Source organism: Acomys minous (genome assembly GCF_964271855.1).
Source record: "Acomys minous genome assembly, chromosome: 8".
Lineage (NCBI taxonomy): Eukaryota > Metazoa > Chordata > Mammalia > Rodentia > Muridae > Acomys > Acomys minous.
In genome coordinates this window covers 5,908,327-5,927,880 of record NC_140489.1, presented here as the reverse complement: position 1 = coordinate 5,927,880, position 19,554 = coordinate 5,908,327, and the positions used below count along the sequence as shown (strand labels likewise).

General features: G+C 39.3%; 1 gene segment (V, D, J or C); it reads right to left on the bottom strand.

Moving 5' to 3' along the window:
* Nucleotides 1–19,554, bottom strand: part of LOC311603441 (immunoglobulin heavy variable 3-23-like) — a 164,846-nt gene that overhangs the window by 96,915 nt on the left and 48,377 nt on the right.

The window sequence follows — 19,554 nt, the reverse complement described above, 5'->3', positions numbered from 1 at the left end:
TACTAAACTGAAATGTTATATTTGAGAGATTTGGGGTAAGTGAATAATAGGAATACATGTCTTATGTTATTCTTGGCACATATTATAAAAGTCACAAGCTATAAGATCACCAACTCTGGTGGTTTTGGGTAAGGTAGTGTGTGCTGGGGTTCTGCCCTCATGTCATTCATGTATGCATTTTCTTGGTAACTCTAGAAGTAACAACAGAACATACTCAACAGCAGAAAACTTTAAGGCATCATCTTTTATTTCCTATTTATTTTCTAAAACTATCCTATTATTTTATTAGTACTTTTGATTGAGGTGTGTAGTTGCCAGGATTCTGTGTCACATGACCTGGCTATATTTACTTTCTAACTCCCTAGGACTAATCAGAAGACATAATCAAGAGGAGGATTTCAAGGCCTAGTCACACACCATTACTACTTCTGTCTACTCCAGAGGAAAATACTTGTCTGAGATTACTTGTTTAAAAACTTACAACTCTATGGATATTTAGATGCTATGGTGGGGCACAGTGTAAGAATGTCAAGAGTATGTCCTATATTTTCTTGGTCACATGGAAATGTTTGAGACTTAGAAATTCTTGTCCTTGGGTCTGGATCTTTTATGAGGTTCTCTGGTTTAAGAAGAAGGAAACAATGGAGATTTCTGTTTCCAAACTAGCTATGAAAATCACAGTATCACAAGGAAGCTTCAGTCTTTCTATCACAAGTGCTAAACTACAGAGGCTGAATTACAGAAAACTCAAAACTGTCAAACTTCCTTACAAAAATTCCAATCAACAAGTGCTACAATTTCAGTCTCTTTTAAAAATATAAGCATATTCAGTTATATACATACACACATGTATATTCAGATATATCACATCATATATGGAAAGATAGGATTTTATATATATCAATATGTTATAATTTTAGCCATGTATGTAATTTTATGTTTCACAAATATGAGTATAAAATTATGCCTAATAAATAATTATATAATTCTACACATGCATGATCTATAATTATATATGATTTATATTTCCATACATATGCATATAAAAGGTTACATATATATGTATTTATATGGAACATAGTAAATTATGGAAAATTTAGTCTGATAACAAGAAGTAAATGAAGAGCTTAGATCATTTGTGGGTAAATAAATTCTTCTAGTGTGTCAGCAAAACTTAAGTTTGGTAGAATATGACAGTGGAGAAGGTCTCTAGACTATTGCATTGGCTGGGAGAAGAAACTATTATTCCTAGCATTGAAATATATGTTCCTGCAACATAGCATTGAATTTCCTAAATGAAGTGACCTTGAAAGTTTTTGCTCGGTCAGCGCCCCCTGCTGGTTTGAGCATCAGTGTAGTACGTTTTTGTGTTAGCTCACTGTGGAGTTCCCTCACTGTGTTTCTAGCACAGTAGTAAGTGGCTGTGTCCTCAGTCTTCAGACTGTTCAGTTTTAAGAAGACCTGACTCTTGGAGGTGTCTCTGCTGATGCTGAGCCGGGATTTGAGAGCTGAACTATAGTCTGTGCTCCCACCACTCCATATAGCACCCATCCACTCCAGACCCTTTCCTGGAGGCTGGCGGACCCAGTGTACACCATAGCTGGTTAATGAGAAGCCAGAGACTGTGCAGGTGAGAGACAGGGTCTGTGAGGGCTGCACCAGGCCAGGTCCTGACTCCTTCAGCTGCACCTGGGACAGCACACCTGGGAACAAAAACATCACCATCAGTCACACATCCCATAGATGACATACATTCCCAGGTCCCTCTCCTGAAGCCCTGAAACACTTACAGCTTGGAAAGGTCACCAGGCAGAGGAGCAGCACCAGGACAGCCATGCTGTGATGGAGGCTCCAGTGAGAAGGACATGGGGCTTCTCAGCTAGACCTGGGCTTTGAGGCTGAGGCTGAGGGCTGCTTTGCATTGGGGGGAGGTTCCTCAGAGAATAAAAGGAAGAACCCAGCAAGTACAATAGTTTCACCTCCATGAAAATGTAGTGCAGTTCTCCTGTTCCCAGCCTTGTCTCAGAATCTTACTGCTTTCTTCTGCTCACCTAAGTTAGACCTAGAAGCTTTTAGTGTCCACAAAATCTAACACAGGCCTAGACTGTTTTCATCATCAGAGACTAGATTTTAGAAACTCACTCTCACCTGTTCTTCCTGAACACTGGGCTGCCTGGTTCAAGTCACTTGGTCTGGCTCAAGGTCTTCTCCCAGCTGATGTACTTAATCTAGCTTCTCTCTTGGCCTGGAATTGCTCTGATTGGCCTCAAACTAAGTCAGCAATCTGCTCTAAATCTGGCTGCTTCTCATTTTCTGTGTCATTCAGTCTTCACCTGAGTTCTCTCTCTCTGCAACACACCTCTGTAATACTGTCCTGGCAAACTGCCTACTACTCTGAAAAACTACCTCTTAAGTACCTTCCCTTTCCACTCTCTTCTCTTTAGGGTTGGGGGTATTTTATTCTGTCAAATCTTCTCTGATTTATCAGCTTCTCTGCTACTCAATTATACATCACTTTCAAACATGAGTGCTTCCTTCTACAAACTAAATTTACCTTTGTTTGGGATTAAAGACATGTACCACCACCATGCCTGGACCTAAGCTTTGTTTTTACATGATACTTGCTCTATACCAGCCTGGCCTTGATCTCTGATCTGTTTGCCTCTGTCTCCTGGGTTAAATGGATGTTTCTATTCCAGATGGATCACACAGACCAAGAAGGTCTTTGGATGTGAACTTTTTTTCAGAACAGCTATGTTCTGAATTAAAAATTCCTCTACAGTTACAAGTGTCTGAGATTTGCCCTGTGTTTTCTAGAGCAACTGGTAACAAAACATCAGGAATACTTATGCTTCTGTCAACATTTCCATTTCCATATAAACAGAAATTGTATGATTCATACTGTGCAGAACCTTAACTGGGTCCATATTTCTGCTGTGCGGGCAGAAGAGGGTAGCACATCCTCAGTGCATGTGTACGTCTCTGTCAATTCCAGCAGAAGCTGAGGATGAAATTTAGTCAGATGATGCACAATGGCTCTTAGTCATGTGAAAGCCAGATTAAGGAACTACTTAAAGTTTTAGTGTCAATGGTATAAATCTTCCTCTTTTCACTCACCTAGGAATTCCCAGTTGTGAGGATGTAATTCACAAACATTTAGTATGAGTGATTATAAATGTTTGTCTGAGAGGAGACCCAAAGGACTGAATTTCCTGCCATGTCAGTATTCACCTGACCACCTGGGGACACATTACTTGGAGATGAGGTCCTGATTCACGTTTGTTTGTGTATGTCTCCATCTGTCTGCCTGTTGGTCTGTGCGTACTTTTTTGTTTCTCCTTGTCTCTACAGTTTGAAATGCATTACAAGTCCAGGTTCCTAAATAAGATTATTGCATTCCTGAGGGATGGGAATGTCAGCTGTTCACAAAATCTCATAAAAAGAAGTAACAAGTGGGATTGATCCAAGATGGATTCACTTAAGACACACCTTGTTTAAGTAGCAGGACAGCAATGATCGTTCATCCACCCAAAGACTTAGCTGAGGCCCAGAAAACACCAGCACCTGTAACCCACAGGTGAGAGGTCTCCAAATTGTGCAGGGCACAGTTGAGTCTTGTCTCCAGCTACCCATAAAACCCACAAAAAAGACTCAGGTCCTCATAGTCAGAAGGCTGGCACCACACATCCAGCTGGAGGGCAGCCACTGGTTTCTGGGCTCATGTGCACTTGCCTGCCTGGTGGGAAGCTTCTGAAATCCCCAGAGCACAGAAAAACATTAGCATCTCTGGCTCCTAGTTCCAAGCATATACCAAAGTCTGGAACATGAGTGGATCCTACCATAGGTCACCTAAAAACCCAACAATAGGATCTGACTTGCCAAATAAGCACCGAGGCCCCTGGACTGGTGTGCAGAGTCTAAAATTCCAGGGGGCTGAAAGAGCCTTTGCTCTCAAAAACACCAATATCTGGAGGTCCAAGCCCTGAACAGACACCACAGTTGGGAACACACATAAACCTGACGTCATGTCTCTCAGAAAACCCACAGAAAGCTCAAGTTTGACAAACAGCGACCAGGATCCTGGGTTTTCCTGAATGTAGAACAATATCTGAAATCCCTAGGCACAGAAAGAGCCTTGACTCACAAAAACACCAGTGTCGGTGGGTCCAAGGAAACACACAAACACCATAATCTGGAAAACAAGTAGATCTGACTTCAGGTCACCTAGAAAACCCACAGAAAGTTCCAGGTGTCCAAGTAGCCATGGAACATAGGCTCCAACCAGAGACATCAAAATGGGAAGAGGCCAGCATAAGAACACAAGCAACAATCATCAGGTCAAATTGATACCACCAGAAATCAGCCAACCTACCATGACAACAAGCCCTGGAGTTACTATCACAACCAATGCACAAGAGAAGGATTTCAAATCTGAGATTAAGAAAACAATAGAGGCCTTAAGGAGCAAAAATCTCTTAAACTGTAACAGGAATACAGAAAGAAAGATTTGCAAGAGTTGAACAAAGCACTTAAAGAAATTAGTGCAAGACAAGAAACGACAATCAAACAGGAGAAGGAAGTGAATAAAAGGTTTCAAACTCTAAAAATGGAGAAACAATCTATAAATAAAACACAATCTGAGATAATACTGGAAATGGAAAACCCAAGGAAGAGGACAGGATCTACAGATACAAGCATTAACGGCAGAATTCAAGAGATTGAAGAAAGAATATCAGGAATAGACGCTATGACTGGAGAAATGGATACAGCAGTTGAAGAAAATGTGACATCTAAAAAGCTCCTGACACAGAATATCCATAGAATCTGGGAAACTATGAAAAGACCAAATCTAAGAATCAAGATTAGAAGAAGAAGACTTCCAATTGCAAGGCCAAGAAAATATGTTTACCACAATCATAGAAGAAAATTTCCCCAATATAAAGGGGAAATGCAGATAAATAAAAAAGAGGCCTTCGGAACTCCAAATAGATTGGAACAGAAAAGAAAATCCTCTCACCACACCATAATCAAAACACTAAACAAACAGAAAAAAGAAATAATATTGAAAGATGCAAGAGAAAAAGGTAAAGTCACATATAAGGCAAACTTATCAGAATTACACCTGACTTCTCAATGGAGACTATGAAAACCAGAAGGGCCTTCACAGATGTCATACAGACTCTAAGAGACCACAGATGCCAACCCAGACTACTATACCCAGCAAAACTTTCAATCACCATAAATAGATAAAAGAAGACATTCCATGACTAATCCAAGATTAAACAGTACCTAACCACAAATCCAGCTGTAGAGAAGATACTAGAAGTAAAACTCCAACCCAAGGAGGGTGACATTACAGTTTTTTTATCCATTCTTCTGCTGAGGGACACTTAGGCTGTTTCCATGTTCTGGCTATTATGAAAAGGCTGCTATGAACATGGTTGAGCAAATTTTCTTGTTGTGTGCTGGAGCATTTTCTGGGTAGGCAGATTTGGGCCCAGGGGTCCCATTCAAACTAAGGCAGCAGCCAAGGACAATACAGGCGGTAAATTTTAAACTCCTACGCAGATCTAGCCAATGGTCAGAACATTCTCCACAGTTGAATGGAGAGTGGGGTACGACTTTCACATGAACTCTGGTGTCCCGTATTTGACCATGTCCCCTGAATGGGGAGACCTGGTGGCATGCAGAGGAAGAGACTTGATACCCTATGAGCATATACAGGGGGAGGAAATTCCCCTCAGGGCAGTCATATGGGAGGGGAATAACGGGAGGATACAAGAGATGGGATAACCATTGAGATGTATCAAGAATAAATTAAAAAAAATTTAAAAAAAGGAAAAGAAAAAGAGATGGAGGTTGTCTCACCAATTAGAACTCCTATTGAAACTCAAGAGTCACCTCATTGTAGACTAAAGGATGTCACCAACATCCTGCTGTGTCCTGTAGTGAAATTCAAGAGACTTTCTTTGTCTCTGAAAAAAATGAAAACATCCCAGCAGTACCTCTGCCTAAACGCAGGTGCACCACCATCACAAGCTATAAAAAGCCAAAAACTCACTTCGAAGCTACAAAGAGGGGAGCCTTTCACAGGCCTGTGTTTCTAGAATTCTCCTATTTTCGAGCAGAAAAAGAATATGAGACGTCCTAAAAGAAGTGCAAAGCAAACATGGTAACTGCTTTTGTTGGATGCTGAGGAAGGTGATCCTTCTTTTTTGCCTAATAGGGTCTAGGAGATCGTTCACAATGGGCAGAACCTTCCCTTATCAGCACCTGGGTTGAGAATGTGCCCTGGACCTGTACTTAGTAATTGTGTGGATTGGTACCAACATCTAGCTTCTCTGACATCTTTATTTTTTTCTTAAGCAGGAGAATTACAGAGTGGAAAATTTATAAAGATAGGATGTAGATCTCGCATAAATCCTTAACATCAAAGTAAGACATACCATAAGTTGGTGAGGATTCCTCCTACTATTATTAGTTGTTCATGTACCATGTGTATGTAATCATGGTTAAGAGAATTAATGGTTTGTGTTCTGGGACAAGGTCACTGTTGTAAACTACGAGTGAGTACAATGCCATTCCTCAGTAGAATCAGAGTATGTCATGGTCCGTGGGCTAGCCCTTCGTGTTATCATTCTGCAGTGTAAAAGTGTGACTAGTAAGGGCTCCAGGCTTTGATCTGTGAACAAAATATAGTCTGGTTCTGAAATTTGAAAAAAAATAATGTTTGTATTTTGTATTATTAATTTATACCAACATTTATTTATATTTAAACTTTCTAAAATGATAAAAGTACTCCTGGAGTAGTTTACATCACTTAGAATACTTTAGAGTTATCAATATTTTTAAGCTTTTATCTGATAAATAAACAATTCTAAAAGTCTATAATTCACAAAACAACTAAGTAGTATAGATAGTAATAGTGTTATTTAATGTGGGACCAGAATATGACAGATCTGAGCCTACCAGGTACTGCTGAACTTTGTTTTCATGTCTGCTCAGCCTGAATCAGGTCACTCAACTTATCTGTGGCCACCTTCCTGACCAACAAAACCGTTGGGGCCCTTCTGTTATTTCTATGAAATCTATTTACAGAAACATCAGATATGATTTATAAAACAGTTATTAATTGTTGAGTTGGTATTAGACACCATGGTGATATTTCCTCATGGTCAGACAGAATTAGGGAAAGAGCATCACAGAAGTCATGCCTGCTTATCGTTTGCTATCAGGGGACACACTATAAGGACTCTCACACTGGTGCTTTGGATTGACGTGTGGAGTTGTCAGGATTCTGTGTCTCATCACCTGGCTATGTTTTCTTTCTAATTCTCCAGAACTAATCAGAAGACATAAGAGGAGATGCTTTGTAAGCTTCAAAACACCAACAAGACCTGAACATCGTAGAATTGGCTGTCTGAGGGGAGGGCTGAGGAGAGATGGGGCTGGGACTGTAGCTGACACCAGCTGGGAAGTATACACAGGTGTCTGAGAATTTCATGATTTTAGGTACACAACACACCTGGTGAAAATTCATAGTTTTGGCCTTGGAGATGTAAAGTAATTTTTATCAAGAGAAAATGCACAAAATTAAATATGTCAAAATGACAACCAACTGTATCTTTCATTGGATCCTCTTGGTTCAGAAGATGGAAACAATGGAGATTTCAGTTTCAAAGTGACCTTCGAAAATCATAATATCTCAAGGAAGCGTCCATTTGTTTATCACACAAGCTGAAGTACAGATATTGAATTACAGAAAATGCAAATTGTCAAACTTCTTACGAAAATTGCACTCAACAAGTGCTATAATTTCAGTCTATTAGTGAAATATAAGTATTTTCAGTTATATACATATATATTCATATATAGTACATCATACATGTAAATAGAGGATTATATATATATATATCAATATGATATAATTTTAACCATATGTATATAATTTTTATGTTCCACATATATGAATATATAATTATACATATATTATATAATTATATACAAAGACAATATATATAGTATAGATAATGTGTATGTTCTAAGTACATGGATGGATATAAAAGGTTAAATATGTATGCATTTATATGGAACATATTAATTTATCTAACATTTAGTCTGATAAGGAGTATCTGAATAGCTTATTCTATTTGTGGGTAAAAATATTGTTCTAGTGTGTCAACAAAAATCAAGTTTGGTAGAACATGACAGTGGAGAAGGGCTTTAGAGGATTGCATTGGATCAGAGAAGAAACTATAATTTCTAGTATTGTAATACATGTGCATGCAGCATAGTCTTAATTTCCCTAAGTGTAATGACCTAGAAAGCCTTTGCTTGGCTAGAGCGCCCTCTTCTGGTTTGAGCATCCTGTAGAAAGTTTTTTTTTTTTTTTTTTTTTTTAATAAAAAATTGATTTTGATTATGAAAAATTCAGAATAAAGCAACGATCATTTAAAAACAGACATTGGTAACAGGAAGACAAGAGCAAGGGGGTTACAATCCAGATATAATGTAAATAAATTATAATAAAAATATGTATAAAAAACAGACATTGGTATGGCATGTTTTGTATGTTACCAATGTTTTGGTTTGAGCAAAATACTGCAATCTAAAAAACTTTACAACCAAATAACCAGCACTTAAATAACATATTCCTACCTGACAACCAAAGAAAAATAGTATTTCCTAGATCTTCTTTAAACTCATTATTGAAGACATTGCTGGATTCTGGAAATGACTCCTGGAATGTTGCGTACACGGCTTGTGCCAGACAATCAGGATACATCTGCCCAAATGGAGCCATGTTAGGTGACCTTCACACTTTATGTATAATAAATAATAATATCAAAGAAATGATTATTTTGTGAAAAACTTGTGTCCCTTTTCTTCTTTTTTTTTTTTTCTATTTTTTTTTATTAATTTATTCTTATTACATCTCAATGGTTATCCCATCCCTTGTATCCTCCCATTCTTCCCTCCCTCCCATTTTCCCCTTATTCCCCTCCCCTATGACAGTTCCTGAGGGGGATTACCTCCCCCTCTATATGATCATAGGGTATCAAGTCTCTTCTTGGTAACCTGCTGTCCTTCCTCTGAGTGCCATCAGGTCTCCCCATCCAGGGGACATGGTCAGAGGTGAGGCACCAGAGTGTGTGAGAACGTAATATCCCACTCTCCACTTTACTGTGGAGAGTGTTCTGTCCATTGTCTAGATCTGGGTAGGGGTTTAAGGTTTACCGCCTGTATTGTCCTTGTCTGGTGCCTAGTTTGAGTGGGTCCCCTGTGCCCAAATCTGCCTATCATAATGTTCTACTTGTAGGCTCCTAGGACCCTCTGGGTCCTTCTACTTTGCCTTTCTCTCATGAATCTCACATCTAGAGTCCCACTAGAATGTCCTCTCCTCTGTCTCTGTTTCCTGGTAAGTGAAGGCTTTCGTGGGACATGCCCGTTGGGCTAATATGCAGATATAAGTGAATATATACCATTTGAGTCTTTCTGCTTCTGAGTTAACTCACTCATTATGATCATTTCTAGCTCAATCCATTTATCCACAAATTTCGGGAATTCCTTGTTTTTAATAGCTGAATAGTATTCCATAGTGTATATGTACCACAGTTTCTTTATCACTTAGAAGAAAAAGTGGGGAAGAGCCTGGAACATATTGGCACAGGAGACAACTTCCTGAACAGAACACCAACAGCCCAGGCATTAATGTCAACAATTAATAAATGGGACCTCATGAGGCTGAAAAGCTTCTGTAAGGCAGAGGACACCGTAAAGAGTACAAAGCGACAGTCTACAGACTGGGAAAAGATCTTCACTAACCCCACATCTGACAAAGGTCTAATATCCAAAATATATAAAGAACTCAAGAAATTAAATACCACCAAACCAAATAACCCAATCGAGAAATGGGGCATGGAACTAAACAGAGAATTCTCAACAGAGGAATATCAAATGGCTGAGAAACACTTAAAGAAATGCTCAACCTCCTTAATCATCAGGGAAATGCAAATCAAAACAACGCTGAGATTCCATCTTACACCCATCAGAATGGCTAAGATAAAAAATTCAAGCGACACCACATGCTGGCGAGGATGTGGGGAGAGAGGAACACTCCTTCATTGCTGGTGGGAATGCAAACTAGTACAACCACTTTGGAAATCTATCTGGTGCTATCTCAGAAAAATGGGAATAGGGCTTCCTCAGGACCCAGCTATTCCACTCCTTGGAATATACCCAGAAGATGCTCCAGCACACAGCAAGAAAATTTGCTCAACCATGTTCATAACAGCCCTATTCATAATAGCCAGAACATGGAAACAGCTGTAGAAAGTTTTTTTGTTCAGGCTCAGATTTGAATTTCCTCACTGTGTCTCTGGCACAATAGTACATTGCTGTGTCCTCAGTCTGCAGACTGTTCAGTTTCAAGAAGACCTGGCTCTTGGAGGTGTCACTGCTGATGCTGAGCTGGGATTTGAGAGCTGAATTATAACATGTTCCTCCACTATTCCACATAGCACCCATCCACTCCAGACCCTTTCCTGGAGGCTGGCGGACCCAGTGTACACTATTGCCGGTTAATGAGAAGCCAGAGACAGTGCAGGTGAGAGACAGGGTCTGTGAGGGCTGCACCAGGTCAGGTCCTGACTCCTTCAGCTGCACCTGGGACAGGGCACCTGGGGACAAGAACATCACCATCAGTCACACATCCCATAGATGACATGCCCAGGTCCCTGTCCTGAAGCCCTGAAACACCTACAGCTTTTAAAGGTCACCAGGCAGAGGAGCAGCAGCAGGACAGCCATGCTGTGATGGTGGTTCCAGTGAGAAAGACATGGGCTTCTCAGCTAGACCTGGGCTTTCAGGTGGAGGCTGAGGGGTGCTTTGCATTGGGGGAGGGGCCTGAGAGGATAAAAGCAAGTACAGGGCAACTCTGCAGATTCACTTTCAGGTGACTGAGATTTTTGTGCTTCTTAGAGCATCTTCTGAGAAAAATTAAGAAGCATTTTCTGTGTCTGTCTGGTTCAAATCCAGATTCACACTGTGGAGGGTTGGAAACAAAACATGGGGCTGTTAATAGTTAATGTGTCTGCATTTATGCAGTGCTTGCTGAACAGGGTAACTTCTCCTACATGCACCTGTTTTTCTTTGTAAGTTCCTGAAGAGAGTTTATTGGGCAGTATTTGGCCTCTTATTGATCTGAAATTCAGCTTAAGGAACCTAACAATATTTCCCTTTTCATCAGTGGGAATCCTTTGATTTTACCACTAATTTTGAAAATAAGTTGTGAAGAAACACCTCAGTAACATTTAGTACCTGTGATTTCAAGTGTTTATATTAGAGTAGACCCAAGAGTCTTCTTTGGGCCTCATCTGACTAGATCCAAATGTTCAGCTAATTACCCAGAGACAGCATACCTTGATACTAGTCTTTGTAAGTCTTGAGTTATGCCAGTCTGTCTGTCTGTCTGTCTGTCTGTCTGTCTGCCTGTCTGTCTCTGTCTCTGTCTCTCTCTCTCACCTTAGTTTGTAGCACATAGAAACCCAATCCTAATTATGAGTTTATATTGGTGGGGAGTGAGATTTCAACTATCACACAATGTTTCACAAAAAGCTGTAGCATCCAACCAGACTTGAGAGTTATATTAACTGACATAAAAATAAGCAAGATAAGGAAGGTGATGGCAAGAAATGAGGAGTAGGTCAGGCATGAACATGGGGAGCCCTATGCCTGGACGTGTTAATAACTGCACAGTCCAAGAGACTGTAGAGCTTTTCTCCATTTCTTCGCATTGTGAGTGAAGTGGTGGAGGCAGGTCTCCCCATTATGGAGACAGCCATCTATAGAATTTGTGATGCTCTCCCACAGTATGTCCTCCTCTTGTTCATCAAGCTCTGAGTGTTAGAAGAATATTTGTCGAGACACTATTCTCAGTGTGTCTCATCTGGGTTTGTCTGGTATTTACATTTTGGATACAAAAGCTTAGGAAGGATTCACAGAAATAAACACACCTTTTAAAATCAGTATGTAGGTCTCTTGCCTTCTTTGTACACAAAAAGGGCTATTGATAGTCTGTGGGTTTCAGTTAAGTTTTCATAAAGATCAAGGACAGAGGACAAGATGTACACGATACACATGACTAGTACATTGGGTTTGGAAATTTCCTATTGGGAAGGAGTACCAAGGAGTGCATGGGATTTCTTGGGCCTCTTTGGCCCATGGAAGAGTAGGAGGGTCCCTGACAGGTGGAGATCAGCAACATTCATCATATTTCCACTATGTGTCTCTTGAAAAAAAACTTATTTAATTTTACCTGGTATCTGTTGAGTTTCAAGACAGTGAGATACAAAGACTCTGTATAAGCAGGCTCCCTACTGTTGAAGACACAGGCATTGGAAAAGCAAATGCCTGGAGAAAAATAGTCCATGAGTATGGGAAACAGAGACCAGCAGGGTCTGCTACCATTAATATAATTCAGACATCATCTTTCCAAGGACACAGTGCAAGGATGAGCCCATGCATAGAGCATAAACATTATAAGAACATGTGCCCAAAATTGGCTTGTGGAATCCTATGAGAGATTATGGACAGAAACTGCAGGGAGGCAACGAATGTTTTCTTGTCTGTCATTATAGTGTTTCCATGAGTAATGAATCACATGGAAACTCAGTAAGCCATGTGTTAGTACAAAGAGGTTCGTGTATGCCAGGAGTGCCTCAATAAATTAATTTTTAAAATCTGAGTAGTGTAGCTTTTGTCTCCATTTTTACTCAAGGACAAGCTCCATGTGATGAAACAGAAGAAGGATGTGAGAGCCATGAGCACCATTCATCCAGGGTGTGTTTATGGGACTGCCCACCTCAGGCCTTCAGACAGAGAATGCAGCAGCAAGAGGCAGTGCAACACTGGGATCTGGAAGTGAACAGGAAATGAAAAAACTCTATTTTTAAGGAAATTGTCACTTTCATCACTACCAGCCTGTATGTAAGACTTTTCTTCCACTTGGACTGGGATGTCTCACTCTGAGTGTTCTGCACAGTATTTGCCAGTACTGTAGTGGAATCATGGTGACACTTCACGCCATTATTGTCCATCCACATTTGTTTTTGTTTTTTCCATTACTAAATGCAATCCATAGTATTATCAGTTAGGATTTAACTTTTATTTCTCTGATGATTAGAGATGTGAATCTTTTGCAACTTCTTCTACTCAAATACATTGGTCCATGTAACTGATCAAATCAGGATGGAGGGCAGAATGATGTGCAAGCAAGAGGACATCACCTCAGATTTCTGTGCTGCTGATCTCTGCATCGTCCTTTGGATTCAACCTTAGACAGGAGATAAAAATGTATTGATTTTGAGAAAAGAAATGGTGCTTCTCTTACATATGATAAACAATAGCCTAACCCTTGACATTAATAGTTTAAACACACTATTAATCAAATTGTGGAATGTGATTTTGAAATATCAGCCTTTGAGTTAAGCCCTCATATCCACCACACAAGAGCTCTTGCACTGCTGAGCTGCTTCTCCATCACCTGGATGAGCTATCATAATGTTCCCTCTTGTGTTTGATGCAGGTCTGTTTTCAATGGCCTAAACTTCACCTTGACCTGGGTGAGCTTGCAACACATTTTATCAGTGACACCAGCCATGAAAATAAAAACATCCTGACATGCTGAATAAAACCAGGTCAAAATATCACTTGACTATGATAATGTAGGTATGTTTCTAAAACTACAAGCAGAAGAAATGTAAGCCGATTAATAACATGTCCATTGTGATTGTTAGAAACATTGAACTCTAGTGAGCTTTCTTGATAAATATCAACTCAATAATGTTTTTATTTGGTATTATTAAATTATACCAACTTTTAATTATATTTAAAGTTTCTAAGTTGTTAAAAGTGGTTTATTACATTACTACTTATCCCACTGGTAGATTCATAGTTATAATGTAGTCTATGATTTTTTGAATTCCTGGAGTAGTTTACATCAATTAGATTACTTTAGAGTTATCAATATTTTTAAGCTTTTACCTGATAAGTAAACAATTTTAAAAGTCTATAATTCACCCAGATAACTAAGTAGTATAAATAGTGTTATGTAATGTGGGAAAATATTATGACAGATTTAACAGTACCACGCACTGCTTAATTTTGCTTTCATGTCTGCTAAGCATGTATCAGGCTACTCAACTTATATGTGACCATCTTCCTGACCAACACAATTGTTGGGGCCCTTCTGTTATTTCTATGAAATCTATTTACAGAAACATCACACATGATTTATAAAATAGTTGTGAACTTTCTTTAGTTGACACTTGACAGCAAGGTGATATTTTCTGATGGTCAGACAGAATTAGGGAAGGAGCATCACAGAAGTCATGCCTGCTTATTATTTGCTATCAGGGGACACACTATAAGGACACTCATGCTGGTGCTTTGGATTGAGATGTGGAGTTGCCAGGATTCTCTGTCACGTCACCTGGCTATGTTTTCTCTCTAATTCTCTAGGACTAATCAGAAAACATAATCAAGAGGAGGATTTCAAGGACCAGCCACACACCATTGCTACCTCTGCTCTGCTTTAGAGGAAAACACTTGTCTTGCTTACTTGTTTAAAAACTTACTTACAGCTAGATGGCTATTAAGATTATATATTTGGGGACACAATGTTAGAATCTCAAGAACATGCTCTATATTATCTTGGTCAAAGAGAAATGTTTGAGACTTAGTAATGCTTGACCGTAGCTCTGATATATTTTTTATCTAACCAATCTGTTTAAAAAATTTGCACTGCTCACCCAGTATTACTCCCAGTCACATAAGCTGATCCTTAACTTGACCCACATAAGTATGGCAGTGCATCCATTGCTTCCAGAAAGGTGTGGAATTTTAAGATACACTGTCCTGATCTCATTGTTTACAATGTACTCAATTTGGCCTTGAATCTTCCTCACAAAGTACAGGTGTCACTAGAAGAGTTTCCAAAGAAGCCCAGCCTCAGATGAGCAGATACTTTTTTCCTTTTTTAAAGATGCTCAAGTGCATTATCATGGGTCCCACAGACAACGATGAATCTCTCAATGACACTTTTCCAACTCACCACAGAGACACCAGGTTCTTCCTGTCAGCACCACCAGATTTCAGGAAGAGCAACTATGGATGCTTTGTAAGCAACAAAACACCAACAAGACCTGAATATCGTAGAATCAGCTGTCTGAGGGGAGGGCTGAGGAGAGATGGGGCTGGGACTCTAGCTGACACCAGCTGGGAAGTATACACAGAGGTCTGGAGAATTTCATGATTTTAGGTACACAACACACCTGGTGAAAAATCCATAATTTTGGCCTTGGAGATGTAAAGTAATTTTTATCAAGAGAAAATGCACAAAATTAAATATGTCAAAATGACAACCAACTGTATCTTTCATTGGATCCTCTTGGTTCAGAAGAAGGAAACAATGGAGATTTCAGTTTCCAAGTGACCTTGGAAAATCATAATATCTCAAGGAAGCCTCCATTTGTTTATCACACGAGCTGAAGTACAGATATTGAATTATAGGACATGCAAATTGTCAAAGTTCTTACAAAAATTGCACTGAACAAGTGCTGTAATTTCAGTCTATTAATTTTCAGTTATATACATATACATATACATAAATATTCATATATAGCACACCATACATGAAAATATAGGATTATATATATCAATATGATATAATTTTAACCATATATATAATTTTATATGTTCCACATATATGAATATATAATTATACATATATTATATAATTATATACAGAGACAATATATATAGTATAGATAATGTGTATGTTCCAAGTACATTGATGGATATAAAAGGTTAAATATGTATGCATTTATATGGAACATATTACTTTATCTACCATTTAGTCTCATGAGAAGTATCTGAATCGCTTATTTTATTTGTGGGTAAAAATATTGTTCTAGTGTGTCAACAAAAATCAAGTTTGGTAGAATATGACAGTGGAGGAGGGCTTTAGAAGATTGCATTGGATCAGAAAAGAAACTATAATTCCTAGTGTTGAAATACATGTGCATGCAGCATAGTCTTAAATTCCCTAAAAGTAATGTCCTAGAAAGCCTTTGCTTGGCCAGAGCACCCTCTTCTGGGTTGAGCATCCTTGTAGAAAGTCTTTTTGTGCAGGCTTAAAGTGGAATTTCCTCACTGTGTCTCTGGCACAGTAGTACATGGCTGTGTCCTCAGTCTGCAGACTGTTCAGTTTCAAGAAGACCTGGCTCTTGGATCTGTCTCTGCTGATGCTGAGCCGGGATTTGAGAGCTGAATTATAACATGTTCCTCCACTATTCCACATAGCACCCATCCACTCCAGACCCTTTCCTGGAGGCTGGCGGACCCATTGTACATGATAGCTGGTTAATGAGAAGCCAGAGACAGGTGCAGAAGAGACAGGGTCTGTGAGGGCTGCATCAGGTCAGGTCCTGACTCCTTCAGCTGCACCTGGGACAAAGCACCTGGGGACAAGAACATCACCATCAGTCACACATCCCATAGATGACATGCCCAGGTCCCTGTCCTGAAGCCCTGAAACACCTACAGCTTGGAAAGGTCACCAGGCAGAGGAGCAGCAGCAGGACAGCCATGCTGTGATGGTGGTTCCAGTGAGAAAGACATGGGCTTCTCAGCTAGACCTGGGCTTTCAGGTGGAGGCTGAGGGGTGCTTTGCATTGGGGGAGGGGCCTGAGAGGATAAAAGCAAGTACAGGGCAACTCTGCAGATTCACTTTCAGGTGACTGAGATTTTTGTGCTTCTTAGAGCATCTTCTGAGAAAAATTAAGAAGCATTTTCTGTGTCTGTCTGGTTCAAATCCAGATTCACACTGTGGAGGGTTGGAAACAAAACATGGGGCTGTTAATAGTTAATGTGTCTGCATTTATGCAGTGCTTGCTGAACAGGGTAACTTCTCCTACATGCACCTGTTTTTCTTTGTAAGTTCCTGAAGAGAGTTTATTGGGCGGTATTTGGCCTCTTATTGATCTGAAATTCAGCTTAAGGAACCTAACAATATTTCCCTTTTCATCAGTGGGAATCCTTTGATTTTACCACTAATTTTGAAAATAAGTTGTGAAGAAACACCTCAGTAACATTTAGTACCTGTGATTTCAAGTGTTTATATTAGAGTAGACCCAAGAGTCTTCTTTGGGCCTCATCTGACTAGATCCAAATGTTCAGCTAATTACCCAGAGACAGCATACCTTGATACTAGTCTTTGTAAGTCTTGAGTTATGCCAGTCTGTCTGTCTGTCTGTCTGTCTTTCTGTCTGTCTTTCTGTCTGTCTGTCTCTGTCTCTCTCTCTCTCCTTAGTTTGTAGCACATAGAAACCCAATCCTAATTATGAGTTTATATTGGTGGGGAGTGAGATTTCAACTATCACACAATGATTCACAAAAAGCTGTAGCATCCAACCAGACTTGAGAGTTATATTAACTGACATAAAAATAAGCAAGATAAGGAAGGTGATGGCAAAAAATGAGGAGTAGGTCAGGCATGATCATGGGGAGCCCTATATCTTCATGTGTTAATAACTGCACAGCCCAAGAGACTGTAGAGCTTTTCTCCATTTCTTCACATTGTGAGTGAAGTGGTGAAAGCTGGTCTCCCCATTATGGAGACAGCCATCTGTGGAATTTGTGATGCTCACCCACAGTATGTCCTCCTCATGTTCATCAAGCTCTGAGTGTTAGAAGAATATTTGTCCAGGCACTATTCTCAGTGTAATCAAACCTCACTAAAAGGAGCATAGCTAGAAGTCTTATGAGACATTAAAGTTTTGTCTGCAGTACCTGAGTATTCAAACATGGAATCTGTGAAAAACAATCCTAAGTGTACCTTATTGTTGGAGACAATTGCACTTGCCATCTGAAACTGAGCACCTCTCATTTTCCATCCTATCTTTAGATTGTTAATTCAGGTGAGGTGGTGTTTTTATTCCATAAGAGAACAAAATAAATGATGATTCTTAGATGATTTAAAATTTCCTAAACTGTCTCACATATCTTTCACTCACGACTTTTCAGAATTAGAGACCCTTGTTAATATATGCTGAGCCTGACTTGCATGCCCTCCAATGTTCACCAACAGCAGGGAAAGTGTGAAATGAACAACTAGCTCCTCCATAGGAAGATAATTTGGTGTTAACAAGCAAACTGTCTGAGATTTTAAAAAAAGATAATATCCTGAAGGGTCTTGGGAAGGTTCCTAAACAAGAAGCAGAAACCAAAAATGGCATCATTAAGCAGCCCTAGACATGACCTGAGTACCTGCTCATAAGTCCCGAGCTTCCTGAAACCTGATGTGCCCTATGCTTGTCTAGAATGTCCTGTAGGGAAGTACAGTTTGAACTCACACTGTTGAGGATTTGCTTGAGAAAGTTCCAAAGATGTGCAGCTAATCACCATTGCCATTAAATGTTAAGTATAGTCCAGGTGTAATTTTGCCTAAAAATCTGTCTTTTTCTCCTAAAACTTTTTCTTTTTATCTTTCATCGCTAAGGAACTTCATACAGGGAAAACTTTTCCCACAGATAATGTTGAAAGAGGGCATCTAGCCATAGGCTTGAATCAATGATACAGTTTTTTTGCTCTGATTGTGAGTACACAAGCAGAAAATGCATGAAAGAAAAGTTAAGACTTTGGCATAACTGAACCTGGGTAGATAATGTAATGTTCCTTTATAATCTGCTTTGGGAGAAATAGAATGTGGTCTTGCAGCATTTTGCCTTGGAGATACTTTACAATGAAGGACCCATTGGTAATTAGGCTAGGCTTGGATAGCACAACTGTTGGCTTAGGATTGGGTGTAAGTCAAGTTGTTTCTTTATTAGAGAACATTTAACTCAAGCTCTGTTGTTTTGGCCATCTTGAAAACACAGTAAATTTAGCCAAGGAAAATTTACTATTAAACTTTCCTGAGTATTGTTTAAGAGGAAGTAATAATCAGATTATGCTGAGCATTGCTTGGAAATTGTTTGATTTTCTTTGTATGTTTTTGCGTACTTTATACAGAATTGTTTGTATTTTCTTTATAGACTCTTCTCTTGCTTTTTGAGTTTTGAATACACTGTTGATTGTAAAAGATGGCAAATATCATGATATGATCTGTACAAAAATGTTGAACTTCACTTTAAATAAAATACTAGTGTTGGCCTAAGGAGAATAGCAAGCAAGTAAGAAACATGAAAGAGTAAGCTAAAGTGAGACAGACAGTGAGATAGATAGATGGAGAACAGCAAGCATGAAGATAGATAGATAGATAGGAAATAGCAAGCAAGAAGAGAGATAGAAAGATGGGGAACAGCAATCAAGAAGAGAGAGAGGAAAACAAGAAAATACAAAACCCTATGTTTAATGAAAATGTTGTATTCATCACTACCAGCCTTTATATGAGACTTTTTTGCCACCTGGAGTGGGATTTCTAACTCTGAGTGTTCTACAGAATATTTGCCAGCAATGTAGTTGAACCATGTTTACCCATCAGGCCATAGGGAC